Source organism: Morone saxatilis, unplaced genomic scaffold (assembly GCF_004916995.1).
Source record: "Morone saxatilis isolate NCDOM2014 unplaced genomic scaffold, NCSU_SB_2.0 Contig23, whole genome shotgun sequence".
Classification (NCBI taxonomy): domain Eukaryota; kingdom Metazoa; phylum Chordata; class Actinopteri; family Moronidae; genus Morone; species Morone saxatilis.
The window spans coordinates 21,150,202-21,166,406 of NW_023339796.1; the positions used below are offsets into that span (position 1 = coordinate 21,150,202).

The 16,205-nt window shown below is 40.7% G+C and overlaps 1 protein-coding gene across 1 annotated transcript in view; it reads right to left on the reverse strand.

Annotated features, from left to right (window-relative positions):
- Positions 1-16,205, reverse strand: part of map4l (microtubule associated protein 4 like) — a 107,719-nt gene that overhangs the window by 90,719 nt on the left and 795 nt on the right. The window lies entirely within an intron of this gene.

Here is a 16,205-nt window from a genome sequence, read left to right on the forward strand (position 1 = left end):
TATGTTGTCGTAAAAGTGGCTCTCGCCTTGATTTTGCTCTGTGAAAAATAGTGAGGATCACTGCACTAGAGCATCAGCCTTTCAGACCAAAACAATGGGACAGAAACAAAATGAAACTTTCCAACTTTGTTAGTGTTTCCAACAATCACCAAGGCTGGTTTGGTCAAAATAAACCCTTAATAGACCGAGTTACACGTGAATATATTGGTGAAAAAGACAGCAACGGCTGCAATGTAAGCTAATGTTACTGCTCGAGGACAAATATGCCCGTCAAAGTACGTCCACTAAAAGTGATAGTTTTTGCCACTGACAGGCTCAGAACAATAGACATCAACTTGTCAATGAACACTGACTGATCGGTCTGGAGATAGACAATGCTGAAGACAGTACCATAAAAACCTGAGTCAGCTTTAACACGCGGCAATATCAGCCCCCACACAGCAGAACACAGCGGCTTTTGCTTCACGGTATGATACAAGTTAGCTTTACAGCTACAGGTCAGTGCAGCTCAGCGATGAGTCACAGTACAATATCTGCTAATGATGTAACAACAGTGAATGGAGAGGTTAGTGGCCCCGGGAGCTGCTTCTTCCTGCATTCATGGGCATGTCGCTTACTGAAAAAGCAATAAAGAATCCTCTCCAGTCACTGAAAACCATACATCGCTGGTTAGTTTACAAAACATGTTGCCACAATATATCATGAGATTTCTATTGCGCCAACTCATGATGATATTTACAATATAGCTTTCTTTTTCTATACTAGCTCAGGCAACACAGTATCTTAGTTTAGTGCTAGATTTATGAGGATCGTATTGTGTAAAGGGGCTTTTTTAAGCTCAGTATAATCACGATAAATTAATGTGCAACCAGCCTGGTGAGCTGCATTGCTGCTTACGAGCACTTTCTGTTTGCTTTGAGTTCACTGCAGCTTTCAGTTGTGTTGTCCAGCCCACTGGAGGGCTCACACAGAGAGAGAGAGAGTGGGTGGGAGAGAATCACAGTGTGTTTGTGCTGTTGTCATCCAAAAATAAATGTCATCAAGAAGACCGAAGATAATGGAGGAAGAGGATAACTCCAAATTTCATTTGAGAATTTAGTTTGGATGTCCAGTCAGTAATGGTCAGTAAATCAACTGTATTTCCACAGACCGAAACATGAAGGTTAACTCTATCTGGCCGATAAAGAGCTGTTAAAAGGGAGTTTAGGAAGGTGAGTTCTGTCTGACAAAGCTGGAATGCCGCCAAAAATAATTAGTACAGCTTGATGTTACCAAATAGCTACTTCAGGCAGGAGAAAATGTGTTACTTCAAGTGCATTTTAAAATATAGGGACTTACAGTATTATCAGCTTTCTTCTTTGTAAGATTAAGCACAATCTAAACATTCAGAATTGAAATAATTAAAATCCATCCACGGGGACCTCAGTGCATGTGAGCTGTTAGGTTTTTGATGAATCAATCAGTTGCCAACTATTAAATTAGTCACCAACTATTTTGATAATCTATTTTGAGCCATTTTACAAGAAAAAATAAGACAATATTATCCAACTTCAGCTTCTTAAATGTGAATATTTTCTGCTTTCTTTAGTTCACTATGACAGTAAACTGGATATCTTTGGGTTGGAGACAAAACAAGACATTTTAAGATGTCACCTCAGGCTTTGGGAAACAGTGATCAACACTTTTCACCATTTTATGGACCAAACAACTAATGGATTAATCAAGAAAATGATCAACAGATTATTGGAGTCATAGATCATATATATAACTGTACGCTGTCCTGTTGTAACACTTGCTGTACTGTAAGATACTGTATATAGAAATTACATTTCACTTCCAAAACCAGCGGCACTGCAAATCTAAAGAGTATGTGCTGAGTTATTGTATGTAAAACTGCTGATACCAGACTTGTATCAGCAGATGAACCGCAGAATGTGTGTGTGCAGTCTAATAAGGTCATATGGGATGCCAAAATGGATTAAAAACACAATGGAATCCAACAAGAGGTGTGTTTACTTGATCTGGATGATAATAGAGCTACCGCACAGTATGTACATTGGATTGTTTATAGATGACATATATTGGCCTCACTTTATAGGACTTGTAAAATGAAAACCTTACAGTTAATGCCAACATGCAAAGCTGTCTCGTGCAGCTTTCAGGGAATAGTCCAAGACTTTAGGAACTATTCTTGTTTGCTGAGGATGGATATCAGTGTCATCTGTGTGGTTAGATGGAACACAAGAGCACTTCCTGAAATGACTGCTCCTTACAATGTGTTCGTCGACGTCTAGGATGACAAGGCCAGCAGTAGACGAGGATAAATGAGTAGACTGATTTAGTTAGGAGTTAACTATCTAGACAGCTGAAATGTGTCTGGGAGTCCATTAGCCAGCTCAGAAATGTGGACTGTGAACAATGGTCACGTCAGTCGATTCTGTTTAAATCATGGTCGCAAGCATGTCGGAGGAGTTCTCTCCCGTTTTCTCTTTTCCTCAAAACCTGCTCCAACAAATACGTGATACTGATGGCAGGACTACTGTGTGGTAGGAGGGTGTACTGTATGTAGCGTGTATAGATGGCAACATGATTAAACATTAGGGACAAAGGGAAAATTGAAGAAAATGCATCACCAATGTTGTTACTTCGACATGTTTCCCATTTTTCCTACTCATGGTGTCTAAGGCGTTAATAAAATCCTGTCATGGCTGCACAGCCAGTCGCCATGGTGACTCAGCAGCTCCTCGCTGTCTCCTCCTTGACGGGCACAAGCTCTGACACACACACACACACACACAAATACACAGTGTGTCTCTGATGAGCAGCAGTTTAGATTACTGCTGACAACACACTGTGTCAACCTATCCACACATACATGCACACACACATGGCGTCAGAATATGGGAGAAAGGTGCAGGCGGTCAGCTTGTTCAACGGGCCCCGACTGTGCAAATCTGTCAAATGTGGCTCTGCGCTATGTGTGTGGTGTTTTCAAAGTGAGACATGGTCAAGAAAATCAAGACTGCTTGGAGGGGATGAGATGGAGCCATTTTTATTTATCGTTTTATCAGCAGCCCAGAACGGACAAACCAAATGCTGGCTCTAGATAGGGCCGTACACGTTTTTCTCCTCCATGTTTGGAAGGCTGAGCTGTATTCAAATGGTTGAAATCTGCAACTTCACCGCTAGATTCAGTCACTAAAGGAGACCAAACAAACCAGTGGACAGACAGCAAGTTCACAAATCTACCAGTTCAGAAAATGTATTCTTTATAACAACAAACCAGCAAAAGAGCTTCTACTTTTGTACTAACTTGAACTTAACTAACAGGACTTTTGCTTGAACGAGTATTTCTACACTGTAGTGTTAGTACCTTCACTTAAGTAAAAGATCTGAGTACTTTTTCCGCTATACATATATATTTACCACAAAACAAAACAAAGGGCAACTTTCGCTGTGTCTCCCAGTCCCCAATAGCAACAGTCTTAAAGCACTTGTGTTTATTTATGCAAAGGAGAGCGTAGGAGGACAGACGGCATGAACAAAGGATGCAAAAAGAAGCAGATGGAAGCAGCTGAAGGCTATATGTGTCTTTTGGAAAGGAAACGTAACAAGTCAACGTCCTTTGCCCAATGTTTCCTCAGGCAAGACCTACAATTTAAAATGTAACAAGACGTATTTTGAGGGAGATAACTTACTGGAACTCAAGACACCTTTAATAAAGTGACTAAACGGGAGCACACACACTCAGATTTTCAGATATTTATCTTTACAGAGGCACACATAGCTGACAGTGAGTCATACCTCAAGAACTGTAGTTGGACTTGGTTTGATTTGGGGACTTGAAACTGAGTTGGAACTGTATCAACACATTTCATTTAAAAGGTCCGGTTTAGTGGCATATAGCTGTAGCTGCTGATTGCAACCAATTCTGTGCACAGGGTCCATCTTTTAATGCATCAAGTACAGCTGGTGAAAGAGGAGACATTTTGTCCCTCACTCTACTGTACTGTCTGATGTTTGGTCTGATCTGAATGTCAGCCCCTGTGATCAGCAGGACAGAAAAGACCTTTGCTTGTTTCAAATCACAAACACACACTGATGGAGGCTCGCTGGAGGAGGACGATGAAAATGAGGAAGACACGCGGCCATCCCGTCCTCCCTGCTCTACTGGACCGTATGATGTCAGGTCTGATCTGAATCTCTGCCTTTTCTCTCAGCAGGAGAGGGCGACCTTTGTTGTTTCCTCTGAACTCTCTGTTTGATGCGTTCACTGAGTCTCTAACATACATTGAGGTCAGTCAGAGGGTGATTTTACAGTCATTATGGTACTGCACTGTATTTGTTTGGTATTTATTGGTTACATTACTTCCAAAAAAACAAGCATGCTGCATGCCTCACTAATAAGGGTTACTATTTTCTTACATGGGTATATTGGGTGATATTAACTTACTGCAGACATTGGTGTATCAGCAGCATTAATGTTTTTTTTCCACTTGGGCAAGTGGGTCAGAAATCTACTTGCCAAAGTCAATTTTTACTTGCCCCTAACAACAAAGACCCTTTTAGCTGCCATGCAGGCGAGATGCTATCAGCTCTCATTTGGCACTTTTTTAAATTTTACTTGCCCAAAGTCACATTTACTAGCTCGCCGATAAGTAACAGAAAATGTCACCTTTTATAGTTTATTTACCACAGAGCACTGACCAATTTATGTTCATACTGTCAAATCCTGCTCTCAAATCAAGTTTGAGAATTCACTTCATGCACAGCTCTTTGTGTCTGTACTAGTATTCTATGTCATTTTTATTAATCATTCATTAAAAGTTTTCCAACTTTATAATTTATTTGCTAGTTTAACTGTCAAGGACAAGAATATTTAAATTTTTTTACTTGGGCAAGTAGGTCAAAAATTGACTTGCCCCTAACAACAAAGACCCTTAGCTGCCATGCGAACGACATGTTGTCAACCACTAAGTGAATTTCAAAAGAATTCACTTAGTGGTTGCGGAAGCGTAACTCTTTTTGTGCTTGTGATAGTATTTTATGTAATTTTAATTCATTGAAAATCTTCTGACATTCTCAATTATATTGTCTGTAAAGGACAAGAATAACCTAAATGCATTGGTGAAAGTCTGCTCCAAGATAATTGGAGTCCAGCAGAGAGACTTGTGCTCCCCTCTGGGAGAAACAGGTGGCCCAGAAAGCAAAAGGAATTATGAGCCAATCTAACCATGTTCCATCCAGTGAATTCACTGTAATACCCTCAGGCTGGCGTTCTAATGTGCCCCTTAGGAGAACAAACTGCTACTCTAAGTCCTTTATTCATTCTGCTATCAGGCCAACAGTGGTCACTTCAAATGACTGTAACTAAATATGACATTAGAACAAAACGTTGGTGGATATCATGGATAATAAAGAATCAGATTGGATAATGTATAGGGCTCCAACTGAAGTGCTGGTAAAACTTCATGGGAGCTGAAGTTTTTTGAATACAAACAAAATAACTGTTTCAACAAAAGTGTGGTAACTCAAGGTCCACTTACTTAATAAATGACTAGATGCAGATAATTGAGTTCAGACTATTAAGTCACACATACATCCTCTTCCCAAAGTCAAAGATAAATTTCTATGCTCAAATAAATTGTTTTTTTACTTTTCTGTTGTTGAAATGTTCAAAGTCTTATCTCAAATGTGGTAGCAGACACTAATTTATCTTTAGTACAGTGGTTCACAAGCTGGTGGGAAACTCTTAAGAGTTGCAAGACGATCTAATTTCAACAGACAATTCTCTAATCTTTGCTTTTTCTAAAAAAAAAAAGGCCTCTTTTATTCACAAAACATTTATAACAAAACGTACAAGCTTTGACAAATGGTCTAAAGTGAACAGGCGTTTGTTTTAAGGGGTCACCAACCAAAAAGGTTGCAAACCACTGTTCTAATAAGTCCTGAACCCTAAAGACAGACAGAAGACATCCTGAATGAGACACTGCATTCAGTTACAGTAGCTTGTGGAACAGTTTGTTAGCCTGGATGTGATGTCAGAACTTTGGCATCGATGCAAGTCTCTTCTTGTTTGTATGATTACCTTTTAGTTGATTTGTAACACAGAAAATGTAAAAGATAAAAAAAGAAAACATAAAAAAACATTTAAAACCCTTTTCTAACCTATTTTTAGCCATTTATGGTGGTACATATTAATTGCTGTTTATGTACAGTAAGTATCTGGCCCATCCAACACCAAGCGTTCAGGTCCCCAGAGTATTTCTGGGTAATGTGCCTATTTAAAGCAGTACTGTTAAAGCCCAAACCCCTCACTGAAACACTGCAGTGTGGTTTGGATTCAGTCAGCGAGTGGGTTCCTGTTAATGCCAGGGTCCGCCTCACAAAGCAACATTAGAGTGTTAGTGAGTGAACTTTTGGGTTTAACACAGGCCTTTCATTTTCACAAAGGTGATTCACTGTTAACCGGGAAAGATCACCATGGTAACCACAACTAAAGCAGGTTCAAGTTCAAGCTGTATAAATAACATGCCCACCTCCTCACCAATCAGCGTTCTCAAAATGGAGTCACCATTCAACAGAAACACTGTCTACATGTAGATTTAGTTAGCAGTGACGATAACACACTACACTACACAGAATCTAGCTGATAACACAATGGCCTGTTAGCAGGATGATGCTCCAGCAGAGTGTTGGAATGCTGCTTTCACTTGTCTTTCACTGATGATTTAATTCTATCAGACATAATGAACCTTTGCAGGGACTCCAGGCCTGTAAATCCCACTGTGGCAGTAAAAACGGCTTCTAACAGATAGCTCATAGCTTACATAATTCTCTATGGTCATCAATAATGAATAAAAGTGACTATTGCACATTAAGTGCAGTGAAAGTCTTTCAACAGATTCTCAAGAGTAACTGGTGCAACAGATTGCACCCCCAGTCTCATCGGCTCAGTGTGAGGCTAATTCACAATGTTCACAGACTCAAACACAATATTGTATCAATGAAAAGTTGTCCCACTGCGTCTTCATTACCAGGCAGCGGTGTTGCACGTTTGTGTTCCATGTCTGACTAACACTTAACAAACATCTGTTGTGTGAGATATCACAAATGCATACACATATGGCCCAATAATGTTCAGTTTGAAGCTTTAAAGCTGTATTCATTCAGATTTTTAGCGACTCGGGGGAATCAGAACACGCTGAAGACACAACATCTTCCACATTATCACCTTAGAAAGTTGTTTTGGTGCTTGTGTATGCAAGGTTCCTGTTGATGCAGTCAGCATACGAGGCGCAACATGAGCATTTATTAGCTCCACAAAGGAGGTTATGTTTCTGTCTGTCAGCAGGACTGCAGAAAGACCACTGAACAGATTTACATGACACTTGGTGAAAGGGTGTAGCATGGTCAAGGAAGAATCCATTACATTTTGAAGCAGATCCAAATCACAGGGTGGATACACAACAATCAATCAAAAGGACTGCAGTCTAGGTGCTGCTTTCAGCCCATTCACGTCACATGTCAGAAATGTTCAAATAGTAGTAGGGCTTTAATGATCACTGTTACCATTACTCATGACACCTTAATTCACTGCCTTAACTCAAACTGTGCCAATCATACTCTTACCCTCAGTCTTTGCTAGTGCTTTATTGAGCTTTACATACAGTCACTTATCATTTTATATCATTAAACACTCTTTGATCCTTGGTTCAATTAATCATCAATTAATGGTATTACAGGAAGACTTCCTTGTGAATGATGCTGCTAGCAGAGTCATGTAGCTCCTTCATACAGCCTGGGTTGACACTAAGTAGTAACACAAAGAGAGAACTTCATGTTTTGACTCCGGTGTTACGTAATCTTATGTTTTACAAACTACTATGAGGCCTTAGAAATTGCCTGCAGGGATTACACCACTGTTAGATCATATATCTACTGCCTCTGCATGGCTGGCTTGACTGAGTGACTGGAGAAGCTACACATTGGCTGTAAAGGTAGCTGCTTAGAACTGATGTCGTTGAACAAAACTGGCTGATTTCCTGCAGAATGGGCAGAAAATGTTGAGTATACCTGGTCGGATGACCGCTAGCCTGACTTCTTGTGTGCTTGGCTTGTAATCTGGGAGGGATTGCTTGTAATCCCACCAATCCCTAAAGCAGAAATGATGGCATCATCATCACAAGAGCTATGCATTAGAACATCTCTGATAATCCATCTAGCTCCCCGTGTTGAGTCTTTTTTTGTTGCATCATGCTATCTATAGTTAAACATTCAAGGATACTGCAGGAGCTGCACTGCCGAACAATGCAGGCTGTGATTTAGCATTTGCTCGTTCTACTAATATGCTGCCTCCCAGTTCCTCAGAACTGGTATTTATTTACAATACAGGAATCCAGAACGTGCATCCAATTTCCCATTACCCATGAGCTGATCAGTCACGATTGGTCTCTCTGAGGAATATTAGATAGCATGTTGTGTAATGGATGTTCCAGTAAAGCTCCCAGCACAATGGTCACTTTACAACACATTAGACTCAATGTGCCAGTCTCACCTCCAGCCCTGACTTAACTTTCATCAGTTTAGACTTTGTCATACCAAAGTCCATCAGGCTCAGCTGTACTTCTTATCATCTTAAACTACACTGTGTCTCTTTGGTTCCTGTCTAATAAGAGCCAGGCTCCTCTCTTGGTATACATTTCAGTATTTACACTAAAACTTTAAATTCTTTGCCTTACCTCCAGCTAGGGATGGAAATGGAGAACCAGTACTATACCAGTAATGGCTCCTGACCGGTCAGAACAGAAACATCAATTAGCTCCTGGACAAGTGGCGCTGCTGTTGGTATTTATGTAACGTTACATAAAAAGTGTGGGCTCAAAAGTGGTATCGGTGCATCCCTAAAAAGGTAATTATAAAACAGCTGTATAAAACTATTTTCACATCTTTTCATGTCATGTCTTTATTCTTTGCATCAAATTAGGGCGAGTAGTATCAGTAAAAGTTTCGATATGTATGGGTATCAATAAGCAGTATGAGTATCAATATCGGTGTCTAAGAGCCATCCCTTCCTCCAGCCGAAGTTCACGTGTAGCTACACCATGAGGAACACCGAAGAAGAAAGTCTTAAGGTGTGTTCACAATCAAGTGAATTCTCACTGCCTGCACAAGTGTGACTGCTGAGAATGTTTTTGTAGTCCCAGATCTGAAATCAAGAACTCGAGCACTTCTTTCTCTTCTTTCTCTCCAGACAGCTCTGCTTTTTGCGCCTCACAATTTGAAATTGAAATTGAAATATAATAATAGAATAGAAATAATATATTTTAGCCTTTACAATTCTTGTTATCTTGTTATGTTGGTGAGAAAGGAAATGAAGCCTTTTTCCTACTTCTGCACGCATTGTAAGTCCCTCTGCTAATGGGAACCTACTGGGTGCATTTATGTTCATTCCTTATTCCCGAGTGCTTCTCCATCCATTTATTATTGCATCAGTCCCTAGGTATAGCTTTTTACCTTTCTTTCTTTGTATTATTTTTATTCTCGGCTGTCCATCACTGATCTGCCACCAAGATATTCCCATGATATGTATGCTGCTTAAGAAGGACTAACAAAAGAATATCTGGTATTTGAATACCAAAGAGCATCAATCAATTTGTCTTTGGAAAAAGAAAATCACCCCCAATACTCTATTAACATTCATTACTCATTCACCACTATGTTGCTGACCTCCTGTGAACTACACATTGACATTTCACTGAAGTAAAATGGCCACCAGCTAGAATGGGTCTGCTGTCTACCAGTAACCAGGATTCAGACACAAGTACAGTATAAAGTTTCAGTCCATAACATCCTGAACGACTGCAGGTTCTTGCATTGCCATTAGGGTGGGGCGATTGGACAATATACAGGCTAAACTATGAGTTTTATTGCGTTTCTGTGGAGTTTGAAGTGTGTTTTAAGATGAGCTAACAAAGCAATTAAGCTGGTCTTAGTTTGGTAAAAGAGAGAAACCTGAATACAGAAGGTGTATTTGTCTGTTTAAGGAGGACATTTTGTGAGTTTCCTTTGTTTATTAACGCTAAGAGAGCTCACAGCACACACACATGTGAATATATCAGCAATTGCTGGTTGTTGGACTGGGCTGTTGGAAAATTTCACCCACCCCCAATTTCCACTGTGCTTTTTGTAAGACTGGAGTCTGTAGGACATCTCACATCACAAACCCACAGACTCATTGTTCGACTGTGTTTGGGGGGTGAGGATATTGGACATTCAGAGAGACCTGCCTGAAACATCCTTTGTAAAATGGGACTATGATGACCACACAGAAGGACAGAGGCATTCACTGTTTATTTCAGTGCAGCCTTTAACCTGACAATTACACAATTACAATGGCCAAAATCCCAAACCATGTCTGCTGTGGTCTCCTGTTGTGATAGCTGGAGAACAGCCAAGGCTACATAAAGTACAGGAACCAGCTGCAGCAGCTAATGACATCAATTTGCTGAGTTATAATTCATGTTGATATCATCATCATTAGATCATCATAGGTTTTGTAAGGATTTATCAACAAAGTTAGGTTTGAAATAAAGCAAATGGGTGCTGTGGTGCTCAAAGACACACACAGTACCATCAGACTGGGATATCCCCAGGTGGGACATGTTGCAGCCACCTCCTGTCAGACTGTCGTACAGTAATATACAATGCATTCATGAAGGAGACACTTCTGTTTCAGTAATCACATGTGAGGACTTGCTGCTTTCCTCTCAGTTATCTTATTGTTCGTTTGTGATGATTCATCAGTTTTAAAGTGATGCAACTAACAAGCAGTTTGAAGATGATGGGCATTTTTTTAGACCTACCTTTGGCCAAGGCGACTTACAATTTCTCCCCTGGTAATGCACACGTGTGGGTGGGAGCAGTCGTGGATTTGAACCAGCAACCCTTCCTTTAGTCGTCAGCACGTTGTACAATCTGCTACTACCTCCCCCAAAAGATTACATACATATAAGATATATTATAACATATAAATATTACATATAATAAAGACTTGTTTTATTTAAAATGGCTTTAAATGTTATTTTGATCAGATGATCAGATATGTCTTATCATCATTTCTAATGTCCAACCACCTCATAGAAATGATGCCTAGCAGGTATGCTAAAAGCCTCGACTATATCAACTTAACTTTGTATAGTCATATTGGTGCAAAACCACATAGAAAAGCTCTTTTTTTATTCCAGCCCCAAAAAAGAAATCCCTATCAGCCGCCATATTGTGTGAATTTCTCCCTCTAAGGTTGCTATGAGCCTCAGCCATCACCTTCTGGTCGGCCTCTCATCAAAACTCAAGAGGATCTTTTGATTGAATGCAGCGTGACAGATGAGTGACGGGGCAGAGACAGACTGTAACAGGGCGACAGGTATAGGCAGAGCTCGACAGGCACAAAGTGTCTAACAACCGCAAATAACCACACAAACAGAGTGCCAGAAAAACGACTGACCTCTTCAACCCTGCAGGAGGCGCCGGCAGGTCCGTCGACACCGAGCAGCGTCCCAAAAGAACTTTCCAAAGATACCAAACATGTCAGGCTGGATTTTGAGGAAATTTGTATGAAACACACAGGGAATAGGGAAGAACTGACCTGCTAGGAGGCCCAGGGGGTAAACATGAGGTGTGGACCCCCCACTGACCACCTCCCACTCTGTGTGCATTATAAACCTGTACCCTGCTGCCTTGGAGTACCCACAGTGCACAACACATGGAAGCTCCGTGTTTTACCTTGAGCGCCAGACACAGACCAGTTCTCCTCTTCTGGGAGAGTCACTCAACCCTTTTTACAGGAAAGGTCCCAGGATTAGGTAATAATGCCGAAGCCACATTGATCCAGATCCTTTGAATCAGAGGATCAGTGTCTTCTGATTTTTATCACTCGTTTCTGTCTCCAAGCATCGCTGGAGTTTTTAACCCATTACCATGCAAAATGAATTGAAGTACAATAAATAAATGACCAACTTTGTTAAGTCAGGGTTCAACGTCAGACTTTTACTTTACTCCGTTTGGGTAAGTAGGTCAGAAATCCTGTAGTACATTGTTACTTTACCTTTGCAAATTTTTTTTGTCTTTGCTGCCATGAAACGTTTTTCGGACACTTAACGTGCCTTTGAAAAACGCCCCCATTGTTATCGGCCTTGCTCTCAAATTTGCGGCAAACTGCGTAAGACAGAGTTGGGAGTTTCGCCCACATCCTGTTAACAAAATAAGGCACGAAGTCGATCAGTACTGCACATGTGCAACTCTCAACAGAGATGAGAGGAAAGTGAGATGGGTCATTCCTTCACTAATTCCATCATCAGGAAGAAATTATGAGTTTCATTCCTTTTGAGTTTTTTTATTTTACTACCCTGGACAATCCTTAACCCCTATATTCCACAGGGGCACACTGCGTTCCACCGCGGTCGCCGGAGGTGAACACGCCTGTTCTAGACAATGCTCCAAATTCATTCAATGTAAACATCATACAGCGTCAGTGAGAAGCTGATAAAAACTGACATGGATGAGGATTCAAAAACCTTAAATCTACAAACTGGATGATAAGGCTGAAAGACAAGTCTGAGCATTTGTATAAAAACTTGTACCCATGCTTTATAAACCCCAATGAAGTCCAGGACAGCAATGAAAGAAAGCATTTAATTTAACTTTTGTCCTTGTCCATGAATAAAACTCTTCTATTTATCCGTATGCTCAAACTGAAATCTCTCGTTGGCTGGTAAAAGTGTCTGGTGAATTTCAACATGTACCTGCCAGCGCGGCTGGTCAAGTAGAACAGCTCCTGCCTTTGGAAATATTCAAAAAAATAAATAAACCTCCAGTTTGGGTTTTTTTCTTTCTTTCCTGAGAAGCTAAACCCCGCCGAGTGGGACTCGAAGTGACACGGAGTCAAATACAAAATACAAAGCAGCCCCAAAGTGACTGTCTATGCACAGTGAATTATTTGAATTTTACACACCCACCAAAGACAGGCTGTCAAAACCCATGCCGGAATGGATTTTTCATACGGAGAGAGGGAGCGAGGGAGAGCCGAGGAGAATAAAAGAGGAGAGGAGGAAAAAAAACAGGAGGCGGAAAGGGGGCGAGAGACACCGGGAGAGACAGGGAGGAGGAGGAGAGAGCGAGGGAGAGGCAGTGAAGCGGTGCTGGCTTGCAGGAGAACATTAGCTGCACTGTGTAGCGCACCATAAAACCATTGACATTGTCGGTCTTGCTTTGTGGACGAGTATTATTGTAAAACACAGTTTTCTGAGGCGAGCCGGCCGCTATTGTTCTTGTCAGAGGGTGAAGCGAGGGCACCGCCGGCATAACTTATTTCACTTTTAAAGCTATACGGGAGGAGGCAGAGAGAGTTGGTTTTCAAATTAAACCACCGAGATGTAAGTCCAGAGATTGTATTACTTTTAGATTTGATCTCTTGATGCATGACTAGGAAACATATCGCTGCTGTCGGGGGGAGGGAAGACAAAAAAACAACAAAGATAAAAAGAAAGCAGACATCTGCAAGAAGAAAAGCAGGTTTGTTCTCAGGGAGGTCGGTGTACTTTGCTGATTATACAGCCAGGTTTAAGCAGGTTTCAAGAGACGGAGAGTCTGACTCAACCCAGGAACGATCATATCAACTTCCAGACCACGTAACAGAAACAAGTGGATTATTAGAGTTTAGGTATTTGCACAGTAAACCCGACTTTTAACAAAAATGAAACTTGGGGTAAATAGATAAGTAATCATCAAATATCACATGAGACTGAATCTCTGACTGAAATCTGACAAACTTAAAGACTAAACTTATGAGATCAAGTTGAATGCAGACGCAAAATACACAGATAACTCCTCTTCCTCGATGTAAGAAAACCAGAAAAATACACACAGAAAGTCTATATCTCAGCATTTGGTTCACTTCTGTGAAGAAAAGTAAATGTAAAGTTTAGTTAATTGTTTTAAAAGCATCCTTTGTTTGGAATACAGTTCCTGCCGTGTTCCTTTTGTATGAAACAAACCTTTGTCTTATAAACATGTCTAATAATTATTTTCAGATCTTGCCTGAACCTGAGAATCCACAATACCCTGACAAATGAAGGATGATCGATGCCCCCACAGCCAAATCTCAGTGTGAAAGCTCTGGTTATTCATACAAAGAGTTAGAGTAAAGTTACGTTCCTTCTCTTAAAATGCACCAATTCCATTCAGTTTCTCCCAATTTGCTTCTTCATAATTCACACAAAATTTGTAAAATAATGATAGTTCATACATAATTCATATTTATTATCATAAAAAAAGATTGTACACTGTTACCAGATGAAATGATTACTGCCTGGAGGCTCATACACTCTCTCATACAGCCATGGATGTATTAATGGAGGTTTTACCATTAGCTATCACAGAGTTTTACTGTTCCAGAAACTTTAACCTCTTCAGAGTTTACAGTCTTTTCCTGTCGTTGTTTTTCACTGTAACATCTACACACACTTTTTCAAATTTTTTTTTTGTTCATCCCTTTACAACCTGCTGTTTGTCATTTTTACTTCATTACTACGTGAAAGTGTGATTATTTCCCATCAAAGGGGGGCGTGGCCTTGGTGCTATTGGTATGACATCATAATAATACCAGTGTGACAGCAAAACAACACACACACACTGTATTGATCACAGACAAATACAGTGAAGTTAGTTGTTTGTGTTTTTTTTTGTGTTTTTAAAAAAAATCTAAGGCAGCTTTTCATTGGTCAGTCAGACACACACACACACACACACACACACACACACTGCTGACCTCTCCACTCTGCTGTGTCTCCTATTAACAGAACAGAGACCTTTGGTGGAACGATCTCTATCTGCAGTGTGAGAGAGGTTTACGAGGCCACCAATCACATCACTTCTTCCTCTTTCTTTCCTCTTTCTTCTCTTATCACTTCCTCCTCCCCTTCAATCACTCTCTCCCTTTTCTTTTTCCTCCTACAACTCTCTTTTCTCTCCCCTTCTGTTAAATCCCTTCTTCCATTTCTCTCTCTCTCTTTATATTTAACTCATTCACTCCATGTAGTCATCCTGTCCTAAAATCCTTTCATCCCTTTTTTCTTCACCTTCATCGATCTACTTCTTGCCATCCTCTCTCCTCCCTTTGTCTCCCTCCCTTCCTTCATCCCTTTCCTGTTTTTCTTCCCTCCATCATATCAGTCTCTCTTTCCCTGCATTTTCCTCTCTTTACACCTTATTCTCTCTCCCCATCCTTAAATTCTCCTCCCCTTCTCTCCCTCTGTCTTACATCCTTAAATCTTTACCTCCGTCTCTCTCTCCAGTAATTCTCTTTTTCTCTCTTCAAGTCTCACTCCCTCTCTCCTTCCCTTCGCTTCTTTCCCTCCATCTTTCTTCTCTTGCCCTCTCTCTCCTTCTTCCTTCCTCACATTTTCCTGTCTATCTTTCCTCCTACAACTCTCCCCTTCTTTCCTTAAATCCTTCCTCCTTTTTTCCTCCATCCATTCCACTCTCTTTTTACATCTTACTCATTCCCTATCTATAGTCGTCCTTAAATCATCCTTTCATCCCTCCTTTTTACTTCACCTTCATGCATGTACTTCCCGCCATCCTGGCTCTTCCTCCTTCCCTTTTCTTTACCTTCATCCCTCTCTCTCCCTTTCCTGTCCTTAACTCCTCTCACATCCCTTCATTTTTTCTTTACCTCATTCTTTATCCCTTCCGTTGTCCATCCCTCTTTATTTCTCTTTTTACAAATCATTCCCTCCTTTCTTCTTCAGTCTTACATCCTTTCCACCCTTCCATCCATCCCTCCATCCTCCATCCCTCTCTCTCTTTCTGCAATCTGTCCATTAGTTCCAGATTGATGCCTTCAGGTGTCTCGCTGTCATTTAGGAAAGTGGACGAGTAACTGCACTGCATCACACACAGAAAATCAACCATACACACATTAAATAAACAGCACAACAGTAGACACACACCAACTACACACACACACACACACAAACACACTCACATAATCGCACACACACACTCTGACGCACAAGCAGAAATTCAATAACCCGAGTATAAACACAGTCGCTGGCTTGAGCACACCGACACACACACGAAAAGACAGACTCATGGGTAAACGCACACTGAGATGCACATAAACAAGTAAACAAACACACACACAC